This window comes from Vanacampus margaritifer, chromosome 1 (assembly GCF_051991255.1).
Source record: "Vanacampus margaritifer isolate UIUO_Vmar chromosome 1, RoL_Vmar_1.0, whole genome shotgun sequence".
Classification (NCBI taxonomy): domain Eukaryota; kingdom Metazoa; phylum Chordata; class Actinopteri; order Syngnathiformes; family Syngnathidae; genus Vanacampus; species Vanacampus margaritifer.
The window spans coordinates 7,256,014-7,275,535 of record NC_135432.1 but is presented as its reverse complement, the minus strand read 5'-3'; the positions used below and the strand labels follow the sequence as shown (position 1 = coordinate 7,275,535).

The following is a 19,522-nucleotide window of genomic DNA, read 5'->3' as shown; positions in this document are numbered from 1 at the left end:
ACGGCACTTGAGCACTAGACTCAATGTCGCACAGTACTACAAATGTCCATCAATAAACGGCTCAGTGGGAGTTATTGTCCTTTATGCTACTTAAACGGTTGGATTTAAAAAGAAACTTTTGAACAAATGTGTATGCAGTTTAAAAAAAAAAAAAAAAGTAGTTTTCATTGTATAACACATTTCATTTCAGAGTGATGTAGTTTGATAAGGCATACATGCAACAACAAGCGTTGAATAGGAAAAGACAGATTATCAGATGGGCAAATTATTGGTGCTGATATTTGGCAATTTGATGAATATTGGCTTTAAAAAAAACAACAAAAAAACAATGGCGGCCGATAAAAGATCAATTTAAACTGTGTTAACCTAAAATTTTCTGTACGATACTGCTGATTTTGGGAAATTTGCACCTTTTGTTTATGTTTGAAATTAAGACAAATATACATTTCAGTTATTTTGAACTTTTTGAATAAATTATTTAGGGAGCTACGGTATTTATTTGTTGAAGTTTTTATTTAATATTCTAAGACATACCGATGAAGCTGGGAGCTCTCGGGACATTTTGTTAGAATTGAAAAATATGTTTATTTTGTAAGACTGAAAAAATAACCTTAAACAAAAGTTTTAAGACATTTCAACAAGGTTAGGAGCTGTAATTTGTATTTTTTTACAATTCTGACACCAATATTCTTCCCCTTTTACAAAAAATTAATACCGGCTCCAAATATCGGTTATCAGCCTCTTTGACTACTAATAATCGGCATTTAACCTGAAAAAAAAAATATTGGTCTATCTGTAATGTTGAACGTGTTAAACAGCATAATATCCTGTAATATTTTGCATCTGGCGCAGCACAGTGAAAGCATAACATATGTATGGTACAGTATAGAGGTTGGTGACCCCTGCAATATATTACTGTGCAGAGTACACTACAGTACAAAACTTTTCTTTCTTTTTTTTCCCCAGAGCTCAGTATTGTTCATTCGGTAATTTTACCGATTTGACATGTCATCATCATTGCTCTCTCTTTTTTCTTTTTTTTTGTATGTGGGTGAGTATGTGTATGTGTGTGTATGTGCATGCGAGTGTGTGTATATTCATTACTTCACCTAAAACCTATTAAAAAAATCCCATACCGTTCACCTAAACCGAACACTTCTAGCCAGAGTCGTGAGGCCGTCAGGAGACCCGAGGAAGGACCAAAGAAAGGAAAGGAAAGTGAAATCCAGCACCGACCAGACACCACCACCCACCAGGCCACCAACCAGAGTCCTTCACCAATCCCAGAGACATCTAAATTTCAACAAATCAGGGAGACCTCAAGAGACCAAAGGAGAGACTGAGGAAAGGAAGGAAGGACAGATGTACAAAACTCTTATAGTCCAGGCAATAATAGTATAGTACAGGAGGCCTACAGTATAATATAGTACAGTATGGTTAAATTTCAAAAGCTATTTTATCAGAAATGCAATACTAAAAAAGTAGATAAAATAGAAGAAAGTTCGAGAAGTAGACTTTTTTTTCCCCTCGACCAATAGCCAAAGTAGTTCTTTTTGAGACATTTTATTAAAAAGAAAACTCAATGTAAAGTTTGCTTTGTTGTGCCTCAAGGCTGCCAACTCCACTGTGATGAAACTCGAAGGCTCACCCTCACATTTGTCTGCTCCTTTTTTCCCACATGTCCGTCCGTCTGTCTGCTCGTCTATTGTCGTCTAACATCAGACTGTTACCTGTTGACTAACATGAAGGACGGCCGCGGCTTGCAAGCTTACGGTGCCGATGGTGAACTCCTGCAAGCCCCCCCCCCTCCCCCGCAGGCCATGGAAAGTGAATTCATTTACGCAACTGGCACGGTTTGCACACAAGACAAGAAAACGGTGGCGGTTTTGACGTGCGCCGTCAATGGCCAAGGACAACGCCTATTTTGGAAAATTCATTCTAGGAAGTCAGACAAATTTCCCCCGTTGCGAGGTATCCGTCTAAAAAAGCAACAAAAGTAATGACAATGAGTAAAAGGTGGTGAGGGGGGAGAAAATGGAGAGTATGTGATGAAATGAAATAAAAAAAGAAATGTTGCAAGCTCGCCGTGTGCATTCACGGAGCCGCAAATAAGAAGGCAGCAACAATGAGTTGAGTACATTTCATTTCGTATCCACTTATAGTCAACATAAAACTCTGAGGGGGAATTTGCCCCTCGCCGCTTAAAAAGGGGATGTGAACCTTTTCACTTCTGTTCACGTTTGGTTTCATCACAACTGTTTGTAAACGGGAACTCGACTGACATTAAAAAAAAAAAAAAAAAATTCCAGTAACAATGACTGATCTCTATTGTAAAGAATCTCCATTGACGGATATTACAACGTACTCGTTTAAGATGACATGCTCATAAAAAAAAAAATCAACATGAAAAGAATTACTTAAAAGAAAGAAAAAGAAACTAAAAAATGTCATGCAAATATTTACATCACCCTGATATCTCTGGCAATAAACATATTTTCATTATTTTTTTATTTCAATTTTTTGCTGGAGAGCTCAGTATTGTTCATTCGGTCATTTTAACGATTTGACATGTCATCATCATTGCTCTCTTTTTTTTTTTTTTTTTTGTATGTGGGTGAGTATGTGTGTGTGCGTGCGTGCGTGTGAGTGTGTATTCATTAGTTCACCTAAAACCTATTAAAATCCCATACCGTTCACCTAAACCGAACACTTCCAGCCAGAGTCGTGAGGCCGTCAGGAGACCCGAGGAAGGACCAAAGAAAGGAAAGTGAAATCCAGCACCGACCAGACACCACCCACCAACCAGAGTCCTTCACCAACCCCAGAGACATCTAAATTCCAACAAATCAGGGAGACCTCAAGAGACCAAAGGAGAGACTGAGGAAAGGAAGGAAGGACAGACGATATTTTCATACTTTACAACTATTAGAGCAGAACAACGTATTTATTTCTTATATCTCTGGTTAGGGTCTATTTTGGGTGAGAGGCGGGGCATAGACTCTGGACTGCTCGCGAGCAAATTGCAGGACACATATTGACAAAAAATACATTCAAACACATTTCAACCTAATGACAATTTGAAGTGGAGTCTTCAAATGACCATGCATGATTTTTAAAACGTGGAAGGAAGCCGCAAGAGAAAACCCACGCAAGCACGGGGGAGAACGTGGAACCTCCGCAGAGACAAAATAAAAACTGTCAAGGCCATTTTAAAGGCTATATGAAGTCAAACTTACAAACGTAAAAAAAAAAAAAAAAAAACTGAAATGTGATCTGATCATTGTAGTATTTAGCATTAACACAAAATGAGGTGCGTGGGTTGGTCCGCCGAGATTAAAGACAAAAAAATAATTATAAATACAGAATTGCCATGGCAATGACAATGAGGCTCTTCTTTGTCAGCTACTAAAAGTCTGTTTAAAGCGATTCTGAATCTTTTATTTTAAGGTCAAAATATGACACAATATTGTTTTGAATATTACAAGACTGCAATTGACTGTAGCTCTTTTCAGGAAAGTCTTACATCAGGACTATAACCTGTAAATGGTGTCTGTTCTACTGCAAAAATCGACAGGAAAAATAGCAAAGTACTATTGAATTTGTTGCATCACAAGATTCTCCAGACGCCTTTTCTGTATCACTTTGTGTTTGTTGATGCAACCAAGCATACTGTGAATTTTGCAAAAAAAAATTACCTCTGCCCACCTTATTTAGACCCATCTTAACCTTTTAGACTTCTTTAGCCACATTGAGCCAAAGACAGCAGACGTCAATCCCGCATGGTGTCCCCCCCGGCTTGTGCTATCTGTTGCACTAACGGGATTTATAGCCTAAATACGAGCTCGGGTCAGCAGGAGGGAGGCAAATGAGAAAGGGAACAGGGAGAGGGCGAAAATGTGAAAGGGAGGAGAAGGAAGGGTAAAAATGAGAAATGGAGTAGGGGAGGCCACAGGAGGCACCTGGCCCACTTACAGTAGGGTGGTGGTGGTGGTGGAGATGGAGGAGGAGAGGTGGGAGATGAAGGAGTGGGAGGAGTATTGGAGGAGGATGAGTGGGATGGAGTGGAGGGCACGGAGAGGACGGGGGATGGCGTGAGGTGAGGCAACCGAAAGGTGAGCCGAGAAGAAAGCGCTTTACACCTAAGTTATGTTTGAATACATTTTCTACGTGGCTTCCAACAGAGTTTATCATCTGCGGGATTTTGTTTCAAACACTCTCTTGATTTCAGATCCATTTCATTTAAATTTAAATTCACTTTCACCTGTTTTACCACCAAACATCATGAATTTAGTTTCACTTTCATTGAGTAAGAACTTATTTTCTATCAAATCATTGCTTTAGCATTATCATTTTTATGGTTATCATGAATTCGGACGTACCAAATTAGTGTAATTTTAAAATATTAGATATTGTACAAACATAATTTAAATAATGTATAAATAACTTGGAACCTAATAGTGAACCTTGTGGAACACCATGTTACTCTTCTGGGATGTGATTATACTGTATATTTTTTAAATAAATATAATTTATAATATAGATATTGGGACTGGGCAATATATAGAAAATATCAATATCGCAATATTGGCCCATGCAATATGCATATCACAAAGAGATGCAATAATTTTCATATGGAATTTTTGTTTTTTACCTGAATTTGACCACTCAGACACAAACTTAAATGTGCATCACCATTCAATAGTTGAACATCAGGTAGGGTAATTACAATTAAATAACTAAGAACACAGTGATCTTGCTTATTTTGCCACATTATAAAAAATGTTATTCTTTTATTTCATAATAAAAATGTTATTTCTTTCGGTACACGTTAAATATCGCAATATCGATATCACGATATTCAACAACTGTAATGCATATCACATGTTTTTCCAATATCGTGCAACCCTACTAGAAATGATTAGAAATGATGAAAAAGCTAAATATGGTGAACACTTGATTTTCTTTTGCATGTTTTGGTATCAGAGATGGCTTAGCGAATTGTCTGAAAAAACTCATATCAAACATTTGATAAGCACAAATATATCTTAACTCTTTGACTGCCAGACGTTTTCAAAAACGGGTTGTCGCCAGTGCCAGCCGATTTAAGCATTTTGAGTGATCTTTCAAGGTCCACAGAAAATGTTGTGTTTGGACTATGGAAACACACATACTACCAAATGAAAGATTGGACTCTCAGCTTTCATCAGAAAAAAAGAGTTTGTTTCTACCTTATTCCGTTCTTCAGTAATCAACAATAAAAAATGGTTACTTTCACCGAAATTCTCTCTTTTGAAACAAAAAACGGAGAAAAAGAGCTTTTTGTGAAACAATGTTATTTCATGCACTCTAGTGAATTGTACACTTCTTTTTGTCCATGAATGATGCCACAAACACCTAAATAGCGCCAGGACTCGCACAACAGTTTACTTTCACTTTCACATTGGTCCGTTTTGCGTGCAAACGTTACACTTTCTTGACGGCCTTTTTTTCCGGGGAATAAAAAGCAAGTAGCAGACTGTACACACTTCCTCCGATGAATATGCATTGGACTCGGGGCACTCTCCGTCGTCCGATCGAACGTCCGCCTGTGCGTGCTCGGTTGTGTTCCGCGTTACGACACCGTCATAGCCGCCGCCTCAGCGGTTCCAATTTCGCCGTCAAGCTCGGATTCACCTTCATCATCATCGAGGATGATCACCGTCGTCATCAATGTACTATTTTAGCGTTGGTCGATGCCTTTCGTCTTGTAAGTGTAGAGCTGCTTGCAAACGCTCGCCATTGCCCGTTCCCTCCTCCATCTAGCTCCATCTAACGTCTTCTACTGCCGCGTCAATGCTTCTCAACCACAGAGTCACCACCCTCATCTTCATCATCGATGATGATCATCGTCGTCAACAATGTGCTTTTTCAGCGATGCTTTTGGTCTTTGAAAAAAACGGCTCTGGCGTTAGCTCCTCGCGACCGGCCGCCATTTTTCCTTTGTTTTCCATTCTGATCTCCTGCTCAACGCTCTAGCTCCGCCTCTACTGACGCCCACCCGATCTTGTCAAAAGAGAGTCATCGCTGCCCTCTAGGGGCCAAAAATAGTCATTAGGCTCAAAAAACCTGCTTAAAACTTTCAGGAGAGCTCCGCAAGCCTTCCCAGCACCCGTTTCAAAAAAAAAAAAAAAAAAATGGGAGGACGTCTTTTAACGTCTTTGGCGCTCCTCCGTAGGTTTTTGCAGAACGTCATTTAACGTCTTTGGCAGTAAAAGAGTTAAATGACACAGACTCTCAAGCCTGGTCAAGGTAGGGAAGCTTTATTCAACTCTGCCGGGGCAACAAAAAGATTCTGTTTCATTTCAACTCTTGACAAATGTGAGGGACCTCACCACAAATCTCACGCTACACAGTAGCCGAAGATGTGATTGTAAAAAAAATGACGGGGTGGTGGTGGAAAAGCAGGATAGCTGGAGAGAGGACGTAGGTGGGGGCTGGTGTAGAAGAGGTGGCCTTGTGATGCTTTGAATGGAGGTGGTGCGTGGGCGTGTGACGAAACTCGAACACCTCACCCAAAGTATGAATAAACGACCACAACAAGCCGGCGAAGGTTCAATCTCTTCTCCCGGCGCACTGGAGCAGCCTGCCTATAGCACTAATATCCCATAATTCCACCCACAGTCCTCGCTCTACCTCACATCAATGAATATTTCATGTCCTGATGGCACTTTTAAAGCAAAAACTAATTAGCAAATCCGAGTTGATCTGGCATTAGTCATATCAGGCCAATTAAAAGCCAAGTCCTACTGTACATGTTAATGGCAGCCAAGTGGAATAATTGTATGTTGAGCAGGGGAGGGAATGTTAAACAGGTCTTGTTAGCGGCACTTTAGCACTCCAGTTCACAACTGGATTACTAAACTTCGCAAAGCCGGATAATGTTCAACAGCGCCAAACAAAAGAGTCCAACCATTCATTAGTGTCAGCATCGAGTCCGCGGGGTCGCGAATGACACTCCAAGTTGCGGGAATAGCCGACACATACATCGAGACATTTTTTTGTCACAGTGTGTGCCTTGAGATATAAACTTCCTTGACAACGCCCATAAATGAAAATACATTTATTCAAAATAATCTTTCCCCATTGATAGGAATACAAATGCTATCAATACATTTAAAAATATAATAAGTGGGAAGCGGGGTAGGGACTGCGGGTCAGGCCGCAAATAGCAAAAATCTGTGTATAAATGACGACCATTGAAATTAAGGGTTAGGGTGGGGTGGGGGGTGGGGGATTAACTCATTCACTGCCATTGACGTCAAAAATTAATTTGAACTATTTTTATTGGATTAAATTTTTTTTCCACTTTTGTTAACTAGAGTATGAAAACCTAGATTTTTTTTTTATTGTATTGTACATCTAGAAAAAGGGTTGTGGGGGGAGGATTAACTCATTCACTGCCAATGACGGCTATTGACGTCAAAAATTCATTTTATCTATTTCGATTAGTTTATTTTTTTTATTGTACATTTAGAACAGATATAAAAGTTGTGATTAATTGTGAGTTAACTCATGAAGTCATGCAATTAAAAAAAATATTCTGCAGGGAACCTGGACTCTATCTCAGACAATCACGAGCAAAACAGGATTAATAACTCTCATAGAAATTGTTTTTTTTTCAACAGAAAAAAATATATAGATATTTTTTTTAGATATATTGGACGAAGTGCTCGGGCCAGATGTGAAGTATAAGCAGAAGGCTGTCGTCTTCATCAAGTTCGCTTGTCACATGATGACAATAGAATAGCAGTGAGAAGACAAAACTTGTGAATTCTGTCACGACGTGACTTTCTTAATCGAACGTGGTGAGATTACGACGGACAGTGTGGACACACAGAATAAACAGACGCATAAAACAACAACATAAAAAGACAGAAGCTTTTGGTATCATCAGCCCCTCCCTTGTTTTTCTCTCCCTCATTCACTACCTCTCTCTCTCTTTTACCTGAGCTTTGAAATGGAAATCTGGCACCGGCCAGAGCCCGAGGCTAGCGGACAATTTCTGAAAACGTATTTGCTCAAAGCCCCTCAATTTCTCATCAAATGCTCATGCTGGGTGTATTAAAGACAAAATCATTCACTTGAAAAATATCAACTAACAAGCACATACTACTTTTGTTTTTAGGAGTATTTTAGCAACTTAAACGTGCACGTTGTAAATAAGTCTGTCTGATCATTTTCATGCACACACATGAAGACTTGAAGTCACTCGTTAATGAGCGACTCAGAGTGTGTGTGTGTGTGTGTGTGTGCGCGAGTGTGTCCACTGGCCTGCCTGCCAGGTAACTAAATCAAGTTTGCCCATCCTGCACGTTCAACATTTCGGGCCATTCAAGGACACCCGATGAGGATTTGAGAAGTTGAATATAAATCAAAATAAACCTAAACTGATGCTGACCAAAATAATCCGTTCATCAGCACAATAAAGTTTGATCTAATGTTGTTTTTTCATTACAAATATGAGGTGGCAAACTAATAAATAATTGCATGTAATTAGTCACAGCTACATTTCTAAAGAGATGCAGTTTCACAAAAGACAGAAAATATGCTTTAGTATTTTTTTCTTATTTTTAATTAAAGAAAAAAACAAACAAAGAGAGCCCATTTCAAATTGATTTCCTAATTGAAAACTTAATGACCAAGAACAAAGACAAAAACAACTCCAGTGGACATGCAGGTGCATAACATGCTGTGAAATACTAGCATGGCACATCCATGGAGACCCGTGTGTGTGCGTGTGCGTGTGCGTGTGCGTGTGTGTGTGTGTGTGTGTGTGTGGAGTGGGGGTTGTCAAACTCACCTGTTTCTAATCGTGGGGGCGGGGAGATGAGCAAGATAGGTGGACAGAGCTGACAGCTGCTACACTCCACATGCATCCCCCACTTGCTCCCCACTCGGATTAGGAGCACCTGTATTCACAATTTGCTACGGAGGCCGTTAATGCAAAAAGCTTTAGTGTTTGTTCGCGGGGTTCTCAAATGGGATTTGTAACCCGCTTCGGTAGGTGGCGCTAACTTTATTGTAGCATTGCTAGCTTGCTTCACACTTCGGCGGCTAACTTTATTGTAGCATTGCTAGCTTGCTTCACACTTCGGAGATTAACCAAACAAACTCACCATAAAAGCCAACATCCACGCTTCTTCCTCCAAGCAATCTCCTTTTTGACCCGGTCGCGGTACACGTAGCTCGCAGTGTTGTACAGCTCCGGGTGTCTGCAACCCGCGACGATCAAGCTATCCTCCATTGCTATGCTACGCGTTATGCAGCCGCTTCCTGTGTTTTGTCTGTGACGTATTTGGTGACGTGGACTATCTCGACACCGAAAGTTCATTTCAACCAACGTCGACGAAATGGGCGAAGTAACGAAATGATCGCCGGAAATGGCCAAAACGCGCCGCCCGGCACGCCATCGCGACCACCACCCCCCTCCCCCACCACACGCGCGAAGTCCATTGACTACAATGCAATCGCTCCGCCAGAAACGCTTTCCCGACTGTTGGTCTGAACGTAGCGTTATGCTGAATTCACACCAAAACCGAAAAGGCGATCTGGAACGCTTCCTTCGTTCTAGTTTTTTGGAACGATCGCCGCTCATTCGTGCATTGGCGCACAGCGGAGTGGAGGAGGCGTGTCCCTTGGTGAACAATTGTAGAGCACTTTACGAGTCAACAAAAACAGAGCACCGCCGACTACTTCCACTTTTTTTCTGGGCACTATTTTCTCCAGCAGTGAGAGGTTTTTGAGGTACGTGATAGCACTTCCGCTTTTTAAATGGCAATCTGGCGGCCGGTACTCGAGGCTAATTGGCTACTGCGAGACGAAATGCGAAAAAAAGTTCAAATTTTTCAACTTTATCGAACATTCGAGTGTGCGGATTTTCGCGAAGTACATTGACTACAATGCAAACGCGGCGCCGAACCCCCCCCCCCCCTGGTTTTGGTATGAATTCAGCATTACAGCCAAAGTTTTTAATCAAATAGTGAACATTCAAAATATGCCACATGCTGCCGACAACTCCTGCGGGATCCTTTATCGCCTTTAAAAGTGAGTGCAAACAGTTAATTTGTTGGCAGACAGGTGTGCCCATTAACAAGTTATCACCACGAGGAAAGCGGCAGCGAGATAAAGCAACGCATGAAGCGCGCGTTCCTTGATTGAGCATTTGACCTCTTTTCTCCATTCCTCAACGGTCATTAAAGGATGTGTGCTTCCCGTCTGCATAAACACACACAGTGAGGGGAGTACACTGCGTCCCTGAGGGTGGAAGCCCACTAAGCAACTAGCACACATTTCAGCCTACAACCTGCACGGGGGCACTGAGCACCTCCTACACACCAGCAGGCTCGCACATGCAGCAAAAAAAAGAGGGGGCAGCGTCACCAGCCTCCAAACTGGCACCCGAATCCAGCCCTACACTTTCTCGCCGTGCCTCACCCGCTTATTGTGGGCATTGTAGCATGTGACTGAAAGACCCCCCCTCGCAAACGGCACACAAAGATGACATTCAATATTGCGGGGCCCATGAGCAAGGCATTAAACCCTCCAAATTGCTAGGTCCAAAAGAGAGAGACAATGCTGAGCAAATTATCCCAAGCACACGGAGTTGAGAATTTGACCCAGGACGTTGGGACTATAGATTTTGATCCAACAATGGGTAAAAACTATCCATATTCTGAGTTAAGGTTACCAAGAAATGGGTTACCTTACCAGATTATTAATACAATTGTGGTTAAAAATAATACTAATTTTACTAACAACATTTTTTAGGTATAAGAAAATAAGCTTGAAAAATAATAAAATAAAATAATATATACAGAATAATATATGATAATAATAATGAAAAATATTTAATTAATAACAATAATAATAACAATAATATACAAAATTATTCTGAACCCTTTAATTGGCTTTCTCTGGTGCAAAACAGTTGAGGGGTTTGTAAACTCAATGTATAAAAAAAATTCCATGTAGCGCTGCAAATAACAATTTTAATAAATCAATAATCTGTTAATTATTTTGTTGATTTATCAATGAAGTTTAATTTTACATTTTAATTTCCATCTCTATATTCAAAAACAGGACGTTGTTTCAAATTGAGAGTGCAGAAAATGCACAAACAAATTAGGATTCTTTACTCGCTAGGTCTGTAATGTGAAAAAATGTTGGTTATTGTTTTCACCAAATGTTTGCTTTTTGCAAATGTTTTACTTTGATTCAACGCAAAGATAACAAGTGTGCTTTCATGAAAAACTACAGAAATATGAAAATATTTTCTGGTGAGAGCCTGAAATTTTGAGCTTTTGGAAAATTGTAACTTAAAGGGATACTGGACTCATTGAGTCATTTTCAGCAATAAAAAGTTACTATTTTGTCCAGAATAAATTTGATAACTACATTATTTTTCTTGTACAATTAATATATTTAAAAACTATTTTTTCCACTTGCTGTCGATTGAAGGTGACATCACCTGTGCTGAGGAAGTAGGTAACGACCAATCATGGCTCACCTGTTTTCTGGGTTTGTTTAGTCAGCAGACTGAGCCATGATTGGACGTTACCGACTAGTACTTCCTCAGCACAGGTGATGTCATCTACAGTCGACAACGAGCGGGAAAAAAAATAGTTTTTAAAGGTATAAATTGTTCAAGAAAAATAATGTAGTTATCAAATTTATTCTGGACAAAATAGTAACTTTTTATTGCTGAAAATTACTCAATGAGTCCAGTATCCCTTTAAGTTACAATTTTCCAAAAGTTCAAAATTTCAGGCTCTCACCACAATCGATCTGGACAAAATATTAACGTTTTACTGCTGAAAATGGCTCAATGAGTCACGTATCTCTTTAAACAAGGTATTTGAGCAATTGATTGTAAAAAATATATATATATATATTTATTGATTAATTTGATGCTAACCAAAATACATTGCACCAACAAAAAAGTGACATCACTATAAAGTATTTTCGTATTGGTCAGCAAGAATGTAAACACAAGGGAGGTTTTCTATTCAGACAAGTGAGTGAAACAGGGCTACTAAACGCCAATTGCACAACATTTTCTTTGTTGACAACTTTTACTACAATCTTCCAGTAAATAAGCAGATGTGGATTTTGTAAGCAATATAACCACGTAAGATTGAAGACACGCAGGTGAATGCATGCCGAACCCAAGATGTGATTGCTTTATTTAATACTGACCATTCGTTGACCGCTCAAACCTGACTTAAAAAGACCTCAAGACAAAACCTCACCATTTTCCGAAGTCGGTTTGCTCTCTCAACACGAGTGACCCACCGGCGCTTACTCCCGTCCAGCACGTGGACGCCAACCTCAAGGAGCGGATGTGTTCAAATCTCATCTCAGGTCATCATCTTTATAAAGAAGTTTCAGTCATGAGATAGAAGCCGAGTGGAAAGTCCTTTCTAATCTCAGAGGCAACGTGCGGCTAATATTTTTTCCATCTTTCAGTCGATCTCGCCCCCGCATGCCTCCTCCACTCACCTTCTCGCTGGCGTCTTGGGCGGTGTTTAGACACACACACACGCGCACACACACAAAGGCTTGCAGTGATGCCCACTGCTCTTATTGAGCTAACACAAAACACCACCCAAGGGAAGCAAAAGCATTGCTGGAGAATACGCAGACCGCATACCGGGTGGCGTAAAGACGAGATGCAGTGAGAACTTTTGGGCCAAACAAAACTGACAGAAACACACACAACACAATATGTACAGTAATCCCACCGTAATTAAATAACTCAACGAAAGAATTTGGAGGGCTTATCATATCAAGCCGGAACTCTTAACCTGGCATGAGGGAGGACAAAACAACAGTACAAATCCGGCCGGGCCTTAAGACAATTTGGGAAATCAGCAGATAGTCTTTTAATCCAAAAATCCAGTTACTCACTGTCTACCTGTGCTGCCTAAGACAGTTAGCTTGCGCCAAAAATGGCTTTGCTGTAAGATCAAACACAAACAGATTGATCGATATATAGATGGATAAAGAAAAACAGACAAACGTGAACAACAATAAGCAAACTGTCTGATTACCAATTTGATAGTTTACCATAACCGCTACTGTCCGTCACAGATAATAAGCTCTTCTTTTCTTGTTTGAGGGGACTTCTAAGCAGGACACAATACGATTGGCTGATTGCCGAGTCGCGTAAACGAGCCGCCTCTTTGAATTGCCTTCAGTTAACTTTTTTTTTCTCTCCCTCTCGGCACAGTGTGTAATATTTAGCGCCATCTAGTGATGTACTAATAATTCAGTCATAAAAATAAAAAAAAACATCGATTTCAATAACAGGCCCAAAAAATATGTTCTATCAACATAAACTTTTTTATAAGTCTAGTAATTGCTAATTATATTTCATAGGTCGCGCCAGTCCTTACAGGATGCCGACATGTTTTACCACCATCTTCCTGTAACGGATCCCCGAAGGGGCAACGGACCTAGTTAGCCTCTGGTAGTGCTTGTAGTGTTGCACCCAATGGGTCGACCGCCGCTTACCTTCCGCAGCTGGAGCCTGTAGGGGTCGTCCCGTGATGGGGGCTCCCACTGCTTTACTAGCTTCTCTCGCTAACCGCTCTTGTTAACCATTCAATCCAGCCTATGGCTGTGGCTAACTACGACTAGCCGCTCTTGTTAGCTGCTCCAGCTCCAGTTCTCGCTGGTGGGGGGCGGGGGGGTACAAGAAAAGCCTGGTGGCCCGCCTAGCCTTTAAAGCACTGGGGGAAACCCTGAACCATTCACACTTGATCAACAAGAATCAAAATTGTCTTCAATAAAAGCTAGCATGCATAATTGTAATTTTTTTGGTAGTAGTTTTTAAAACCGACAGAAGCACTGGGAGAACATATAAAATACATCCAGGAAGAACAGAGATGAGATTCGAACCCAGAACATCAACAAATACACTGAAGAACACTGCAAAGGGAAAAACGGTGCTACTTAAACTGTACTTAATACTTTTTCTATTAAACCACCGACAAGGGGCGATTTTTAAGGAAGAAGGGGATTTCCGTGACAATGATATATCATAATACAGAGAGAGGAAACTAGCAAGAATAAGGATATTTCAGAGGCTTTTCGTACCATTTATTGCTGGTACTCCTGCATTTCAGTGACAGAGACTGTCCACGCTTGGCTTTTTCATCCACTGGTACATATTGTTTTATCTCCAAATCAATCACTTTTCAGGAACCCAAAAAATGGCATGTTTGTTGAGCCAAACCTAACATCGTCAGCGAGCAAACCACTTTCAACAACCTCAATTTGTCAAGAATTTATTGTCGATTATATTAAATTTATCCAATTTTGGACTTTTCGCCCAAAAGTGATGATGTGAAATTCTAACTACAGCTAAAAATGCATTTTTTTTTAAAATTAATTTTTAAAACTGGTGATAAGTTTATTAGTGCCGTTTAATTTCATAGGCATGCGTTGGCCACCGTTTAAGCGTTATTTTAAAACACAACGTATATTCTGCTTATACTGATTTGGGGACGCTCAGTGATGTTTGGCTGTGTATTTTTTGTTGTAAATTATTATTTTTTGATTGGCCATTACATCTGTAACCTTGCAATGCCAATTGCAAACGAGTGGTCGACAGTCAAGCACGGACAAACATATCAATGGACTGTCAATGCTGCTGAAGCCACCGGTAGCCATCTTACGTTACCACTCACTAACGCCACCAAACAAATACATTGATTTCGCCACAGAGTTTTCACATTATTTTTTGTCCATACAGTGAAAATGCCACCGTGTATGACATACAGTCGTACCAATAAGTCGGTGAGAAGCGCTACATATACATGCCAATGCTAAGAAAAAGAAGTTTGTTCTTTGTGAGGCTCTCATAACTCCATGCAGGGATCCTAGCGTAAAACTGATAACCGTGTTTTCAGCGCACACACAAAACACAAAAGTTGTCAGTTTAAGTGGCAACGCAAGATGGCTGCCCTCTGGCTTCAGCTGCGAGGGTCCTATTGACAGTCCATTAAGTCAAGCCACTGGTGAAAACTAGTTGCCGAACTCCCATGAGCTCTCATTAGGCGCCTTCAAGTTCCTTATGGTCTAAACATTTATATTTACTACACTTTGTTCATGTATATGCTAGCATATAAGCAAAATGAAGAAATGCTTTTCCATCAGATGACAAAAAGGTAGAATCAACCTGTGTCCACCTGTTGCCGTTCATACGACAGAATAACCGCTTCGAATCAACTAATCAATCTCACATTTCCCACTCAGTACATTTGTGAGTAAACCAGGATGACATTATCATACTTTTTTTTGTGTTTAGTGGTGTGCAGAAACACTGATGTCAAAAGTGATCATGTATTTCCTGGTAGTGAAGTTTGCTGCGTTGACGCAGCACAAATTTCATCTGGACAAAAGAAGAAGAAGAAGAAGAAGCCCCCGTGGAGGTTAACTGAGGCCAGACGAAGGAGGGTTCATGCCCAGTCTTCCGCCTTTCAGGCGGCTGCGCAAGCCTCGCAGCCCCCCCCCCCCCCCTCGCTAAAAAAAAAAAAGTGCAGCTGAACCGTAACCAGTCGCCTGCTGCTGCTGCTGTTGCGAGTAGCAAAGTTTGTATTTGAAAAGTCAACTCAGTGCGCGGCGTGTCAACACAAACAAAGCCAGACAAGCGTGTGCCGTGTTCAATTGTGTGATACGCCACGCGTGTCAATGACTGACAGTTGGCACAAAGCAGCAGACAGCCGAACAGGTACTTTCACTCCGCTCACTCTTGGGAGGTTGACACGACCGAGCCCCAAGCAGACACCCTGAACGTTTCATTCCTCTTTATATGAAAACACGGGCAGGTATCATGCACGTGAGTTGCGACTAGAAACTGGACGCGCCACGGGAACTACCACAAAAAAAGATAGACAGCGTGACTGAGTCTTCGATTTTTAAAAAAAAAAAAAAAAAAAAAGAAGAAGAAGAAGCTTGTACTTGTAGGAAGAGCAAGTGAGACATACCTGTTACCCCATGGACTCTGAATGGGCTCCGGGCTGCACCGCGTTGTCGCCTTCCCTCCGAGTCCGATGTGGTGTGACAGCCCCGAGACGCGACACGGAAGGGGAGGATGATGAGTGGGGTGGGGTGGAGGGGGATGTCCACTCGGAAAGCTCCGTCCTCTCCTGTGCGTGTCTTAATTCCCCGTGTTTTCTCCCACTCCACAGCCCCGTTTTCTCTCGCTCTCCCAGCTTCTCCCTCCCCTGCTTTTCCGTCTCTTGCTATCAGGAGCCTCCCCCTCCACCCTGCCCCTCCCCTCCCTCCCTCCCTCCCCCATTATACTCTCTCTTCCTCCCCCTCACCTCTCTCTTTTTTTTCTCTTTCTCTCTCTCTCTCTCTCTCTCTCTCTCTCTCTCCCCCGCACGTCTTCTTCTCTGAGCACTGAGCAGCCCACTAATCATCATCATCACCACCATCATCGTCATCATCTTCATCAACATGAATATATTTTTGTAACGGATGCAACAGTGTTTCTTAATTGAGTCAAGGGAACCATTTTACAAATACAGTAATTAATTAATGAATGTTTAAAAAAAATAAAAAAAAGTGTGAGTACAGCACTCTAATCGTAATGCTGTCACTATAGTTTGATTAACAAACGCATATAAATAACAATTTTGGGACAAATTGAGCGAAATTGTATGATTATAATTATGTGATATGGCACAGAGGTTGGGATTGACTGCTAAGTTTGTAATATCCTGAGGAAGTTAACTTTATCATACCATAGAAAATGCATTTTTTTTAAAAAAAAATAGGCAAATAAATACATGAATATAGAAAAAACTCAAAATAAATGTTGAATAACGTAACATCAAATCTTAAGGAGATCACCAATTACGCTTGAAAAATTATATAAACATTTAATATTCATATAATATAATTAATATTCTAAGTAACGCTAAGGATTTCTGGAGATGAGGAAAGGTTATTGTGGAAGCCAAACATTTTTGTTAATGTATAAAGGATTTCCCAAATATATATATATTTTTTTATTACAAATTTTTATAGGATCAAATAATATATTTCAAGAGAAAAAAAAGATGGGAAGTCTATTCAAATTGACTAAAATTGCTTTGTCGCATTACATAAGAAAATAATAATAATCATCATCATAGTAAATATTATTATTATTATTATATAAGAAAATTCGTTGCATAGGGTGGATGGCACGTGTGGCATCTGTTGCCATGGGACTTATAGTGACCTGGAGCTCAAGGGAAAGCCACCCCCTCTGGTGGCAAGCATAAGAAAAACACTACTCAACGATGTGGTGGGGGAAGTGTGTGTGTGTGTGTGGGGGGGGGGTTGTTGACAGTTTGACAAAGCCTGCCTGGAAAACACCGTCGCGAGTCACGTGACGTGTCATTTTTAGTTAAGGGGGAGAACACGCACACAAAAATAGTGGGGAAATTTGCGGGTAATTTCACTTGTTGAGTTGATCTAGAACAGGGGTGCTCAAGTTGGGTCCTCTTACACACCTGATTCGTGATCAGGATCGTTATCAGGCTTCTGCAAAGCTTGCTGATTAGCTGATCATTAGATTCAGCTGTGCTGCAGGAGGTAAACGTGGAAAACAGGCTGGATAGGGGCTCTCGAGGACCCAACTTGAGCACCCCTGATCTAGAACACTCAAAAAGGGAGGAACTGGAAGGAAGTGAGCAAGCAAGCAAGCATCAAATGTACTTTTCCTGGGCTTCCTCAATATATAATATGAAACATGAAAAAGCAGATTTCTGGAGGGGGGGGGGGGGGGGTGTCTGTAGTAACGCTATATTACAGGGGAACAAAACCCAAGATGTGATCTATCAAGCATTTTATTCTTAAAAAAAACAAAACAAAACATTTAAAACATTGCATATTGTCTTACGGGTGCCCCAATTTTTAACCAATTTACTAATAAAACCATACCAGTTGCTAAATATTTAGTAACGGGAAGCTAGATTTGATGACATGTACAAAAGCTACATAATAAGCCATGATGCTAATAACGTCATCATCTACAAGTTCAACCGAGTTGATTTCTTTTTGCGCATCTCTTTTCACAACTTCTAATGGCGATGCGCGTTTTCCATCTCATCCATGGCGTACACTAACCACTAACAACCAATCACGGCTCACCTGTTTTCTGGGTTTGGTCATGTGACGTTGGCAAGATGAGCCCTTAGACACTGTGATGTCATTTTCAGTCAACAGCAAGGTGGCTGTACAAGACAAAATGGCCGCACCTTGAGATGGATTTTGCTGCTTAGTTCATGTTCCACAAAAGTAATATTCATCATAATACCATGTTTAGAGTTAACATTTAATTGGAAAGACATTTTTTTAAATGGCTTCCCATCATGATGTTGGCCACCTCTGCAAAAATTAGGTAACAGATTTTTAAATTCTACCCCTGAAATTAAATTATATATAAACTAGTGTTGTCAAAGTTATAGCATTAACTAATTAATTAATCACAAAAAAAATATTGCATTAATCATGTATTAACGCAGATTAATCGCAATATTAATTTTGACCACAGATTATCCTTTATCTTGACAGCGGATGGTTACATTAAAGGTGGCACAGGTTGTGTTTGAGCAATTAACATAACTACATACATTAACTCATTCACTGCCATTGATGGTTATAGACGTCATTCACAGCAGGGTACGGTTTGGCAGAAAATGAAACATGAGATTAGAAATAAAAACTTTCTAGCGTTCGAACAGCAAATAAGAACATGTGATCTGAGATACGGGCTCTGTTTGGTGGACATGAAGTCAGCTCACTTCACAATAAGCAATTTTAACTATTTCTATTAGTTTAACACTTTTTTCCCACTTTTGTTAACAAGAGTATGAAAACCTAGAATTTTTTTGTACATTTAGAAAATATATAAAATTTGTAATTAATCGTAAGTTAACTAGTGAAGTCATGCGATTAATTATGATTCCAAATTGTAATCGCCTGATGCCCCTGATTTTTTTTTATAAAATTTTCTTTAAAACAAATATATACTAAAAAAAGAAAAAATATATTTTATTATTTAAGAAAAGAAAAGATTATTAAAAATGAGGGGCGTCAGGATTTTAATCGTAATTAATCGCATGACTTCACTAGTTAACTCATGATTAATCACAAATTTTATATCTGTTCTAATACGGAAAAAAAGTCTAGGTTTTCATAACTCTTGTTAACAAAAGTGGGAAAAATGTTAAACTAATAGAAATAGATCAAATGAATTTTTGACGTCTATAGCCATCAATGGCAGTGAATGAGTTAAAAAAATATATCGTTTGACAGCTCTAATATAAACATAATATAATAATTGACTTCATTTTTTTCATGCCTTCTGATTATTTTTGTAAAATGACAATTTGCATCCAAGCCCTAGTTGGACTGTGCACGTTTCCAGTTTCTGGTGTTGGTAGATTGGATGTGCCCGAGTATGTAATGAGGAACTGCAATCGCG

At 40.0% G+C, this 19,522-nt stretch overlaps 1 protein-coding gene across 1 annotated transcript in view; it reads right to left on the bottom strand.

Moving 5' to 3' along the window:
- The window catches only part of zbtb46 (zinc finger and BTB domain containing 46), a 92,077-nt gene extending 75,816 nt beyond the window's left edge, over positions 1-16,261 (bottom strand). The window contains exon 1 of the mRNA XM_077568733.1: positions 16,029-16,261. The gene's annotated coding sequence lies outside the window, so the exon portion shown is untranslated. The remainder of the gene's footprint in view (positions 1-16,028) is intronic.
- Positions 16,262-19,522: the final 3,261 nt, after the last annotated feature.